This window comes from Carya illinoinensis, chromosome 14 (genome assembly GCF_018687715.1).
Source record: "Carya illinoinensis cultivar Pawnee chromosome 14, C.illinoinensisPawnee_v1, whole genome shotgun sequence".
Classification (NCBI taxonomy): Eukaryota; Viridiplantae; Streptophyta; class Magnoliopsida; order Fagales; family Juglandaceae; genus Carya; species Carya illinoinensis.
Genome location: NC_056765.1, coordinates 19103428 through 19107404, shown reverse-complemented (window position 1 = coordinate 19107404; position 3977 = coordinate 19103428). Strand labels below are relative to the sequence as shown.

Here is a 3977-nt window from a genome sequence, read left to right as displayed (position 1 = left end):
TTGCATTCCTTTTTGTTCTTTCAACAAAATTTGAAATTATTTGATAATTTCCCTACAAGCCAGACTTAAATAGCTATAAAATTTGAAATTATGAAGATTTTTCCATTTCTAAATTATTGTATAAGAAATTAATACATAAATAAATAAGAATCCTACCAAAATTCAAAGTCAGAATCACTTTCAAACTTGAAACCAAATATTTACTAACAAGGTAAGAATGAGCATAAATATATGATTTAAAAGAAAATAACTGATATTATTCTGAATGATTTTTTAAAAATTAAAGTAACTGATATCTCATATCAATTTGGATATATATCAATATTGTTTTATTTTTTGCTATTTGCCGATGACATTTATGCCACATAATGATATGTAACAATACACGGCATATCTATAGAAGGCGGTATTAAGCTCACATTCCTGGCCCTTGGGGCGGTTTCGGTGGTGGTGGTGGTGGTTGAGGTGGTCGTCTGCGCTCTAGTTGTCGTAGTAACTTCCTTTGTCCCAGCCGGCCTACAGGAAAAGCTAGAGCAAATTCTTCTTCATCTCTTGCATAAACTAATTTCTGCATCTTCCCCCCTGGGTTAATTTGAAAGCTTATAAACAGACGCGATGCAATAAATTGGAAAGTAAAAGAAGCAACTCAGTACGACATATAAGTTATAGAAGCCTTCAGAATCTTGGAGTAACCTTTAAATTCGGAAGTAAAAAGCCTAACTCGTTGTGTGTGTGTGAATCTCAAACATTGCATAATCTGTTGAGAAATTGAAGGTTCTAATTATTCTCTCACCATTGGGGGCGAAAAGCAAGCTCTGTGCAAAGAATAGAGTGGTAAGCGCCAGAAAACCGAGGAGGCATCCCTTGAGCACAAACCTGATCATTTTGCCTTGTACAAGAGAAGCTTACGGCAAGGCAACAGATATATAGATATAGATATGGTCCATGTAATTTTGTTTGTTTCAGTGCAATTTCAATCACACCCATCTGATACATTTCTTATCCATACTTTACTGGGTCAAAGTCCAAGAGTTGGAAAAATTGGGACCACCTTGAACTTGGAAAACGTAGGCTATACGGTAAAGATCTAGAGTATTCAATATTTATATGTAGACAAGTCTTACTTTCGGGTTGAAAGTGAAAATGACATATAGACGTGAGTGCATTGTATTTGATCCCAGGAAGATGCGCAGAAGGCAACAAAACATGCTGCAACAAAGTCAAGAGCAATTCCTGTTTGATATTAGGACAAGATTCAATAGCAACCGTAGATGTAATGAGTTGTAAGCGTGCCATATTATTTACCGTTCTCAACGGAACAGGAGACGTGAAAGGGCGGGCTGGACACATAAGGTAGAAGAGTAATAATGTCATATATAATTATTGGTTGGGCAAGCTTCGTATATTTTTTTTTTTATAAATTAGAGTCTATTATTAAAAAATTAATTTTTTATATAAATTTTATATTTATTAATTTTTTAAAAATAAATTTAAAATATTTAAATATTTTATAATTATAAATATCATTTATAAAAAGGTTGGTACTGAGATGGAAATAAGGAGCAGACGTTTAACGTGAGAGAGAAAAAAGAAAAATAAAAAGAAGCAAAGTCAGAGACGGAAAAGGAATTAAGGCCTCCAAGGTCTATATATAATAGACCGAACAGGACACATGGGACAACGAAAAAATTAAAAAAAAAAAAAGTCTTACCTCCAGTTTTGTATGTATATGTATATTTAGATTCTGTGAGCACAATATTTTTATTCTACTTCAGTTTATTTTAAATACTATTTTGATGTTTATTTATTTTATTTTTTTTTATGGAAATATTCATCATGCATTCATTCAATAACAAAGTTACAGCTGCGACTTATCAGTATAAGAGAACCAGACTATATAAGTCAACTAATGCATATGCTCAGAAGCTTCCCTGCACATGGCGGACATCGTCTAAACTTCTAAGGCACTCACAAATACCAGAGCTAGGATGACCCCTCCAACCTCCTAGAAGGTGGATTACGGGAGACAACTTTCACGAACATACAGACCAAAGCAAAAACAACACAAAACCCAAAAAAACCAACAAACCTCAACAAAAACAACAACGAACTACACAACCCACAAACAGACAACAAACCAAGCACCAGCAAGAGCTCGACAGAAACACCACCCCAGGCAACGGCATCCGGAGCCCAAGAACAGCATGAGCACCCAGCTCGCGTACGGATCACAAAACCTCCACTGCAGAGATCGGCCGTACGTCCACCACCGTAGCATCATCCGCCATACTCCACTCGCACAAACCCCAGGTTGTGTCCGACCAAAAACTCAACACTCCGCTCGGTTTAAACAAGGATAACAGAACGAGACCACAAACAAAATGGAAAATAGACGAGCAAAAAACACCACGGGCAGAGCAAACCACACTAAGTGGAGGTCCGACGGACAATCGATGAACACCCGGAGTCGAAGGACCCAGAAAAGCCATGTTTTGAACCGGCAGGTGGCTCCACAGTGGTTCGTGACATCCACACGCTTAAGCAGGCCGAGACACCGTCCAGCGCGTGCAGGCTGCGCGCCCCTCCGTTTGGCACCGCATTCGATAGTCCTGAAGATCGGCGACTGGCCAACATCTTGGTGGGGCACTTGTTGACGAACGGTGATTGGATGCGACCCCATCGGAGATCCCCTTGATTTGCCTGAGAACACAAAAACATACGAAAAAAGAAACGGAAACACATAAAAAAGAAAAGGAGGGGGGGGGGGGGCAAGCCGAAGCTCCCACCCTCGTCGATCGCTCAGGGGAGTTGGGGAGCTTATTTAAGCATAGATTTAGCGTATGAAAATATGGATACATGATCATACAAATACTCTTACGAGTCTAGATTTATTGAGTTTCTGTCTACAATGGATAAAACCTTCAAGGATACAAAAACTCTTAAGGAGTTGTTTTTATCCATTACCACCAATCCTCAATCGTGTATAGTGTTATAACTATTGCGGTACACTATGAGTTGAAACCACACATAATTCACCTACCTCCTACTTTTTATGGTTTTGAGAGAAAATCTTTACATGCATGTAACGGAATTTTTTGAAATTTGTGCTACTTATGTGTTTTAAAATTTCACTAATGAATCAGTTCGCCTACACTTTGTTTCCTTTCTCTTTAATGATTAAGGCAAAAACTTAGCTTAACTCTCTGTCTTCTACATCTACCACTTCTTAGTTGGGGTCAAATTCGACTTTGACGGAGTCGGAGTGGCCACCTCCGACCTCCGATTTCGATTAGAGTAGGATGTCAAAACATACTTCGACTTTGATTCTGATTAGATTATGATTGGGCCAACGCCCAATTCTGAATTCCTGGGGCCACTTCCAAAGGCACAAGGACCATTTTGAATCCTGGGACCCAATTCTCAAGGCCCAAGGCCCATTATGATTTTTGGACATTTGAAATACTATAAAAAATTACCAACACCCTAGTGGGCTTTTAATTTCCAAAAAATGCTATAAAAAACAAATAAAAAACTTAAATACAATGATTAAATTATATACATTGCAAAACCAAATAGTGGTAATTGCACAATGACAAGCACAGTATGACAATATAAATTAAAATTGAGAAAGCCTTTTGAAGCTAGTCATCCTCTTCAGCTTTTATCTACAAAATAATACATCAAAAAATAGATTAAAAAAATATAGTATGAAATGATCAATAATATTTTCTCTAAATCATTCCTCTGATCTAGATCAAATGATTTGATTATACTATTATAATACTTGAATAGCATCAATACAACTGTATAGCACAAATCATCCATGTAAGATTCTTAGTCATCTGCAATTATGCTAGACTTCACAATTAGAACTACAAAATCATAAAAATTAGACGTTAAATAAATCAAACATTAAAAACATTTAAATTATTATTTAAAAGCATATAAAGTTTCCCGATCCAAGCCTATATCTCTTG

At 36.8% G+C, this 3977-nt stretch overlaps 1 long non-coding RNA gene across 1 annotated transcript; it reads right to left on the bottom strand.

Annotated features, from left to right (window-relative positions):
- Positions 1-218: 218 nt before the first annotated feature.
- On the bottom strand, positions 219-1045 carry LOC122294826. Its single transcript, XR_006237749.1, has 2 exons — positions 794-1045; positions 219-582 (listed from the first exon to the last, which is right to left on the bottom strand). It is a non-coding gene; the product is annotated as an uncharacterized LOC122294826 (long non-coding RNA).
- Positions 1046-3977: the final 2932 nt, after the last annotated feature.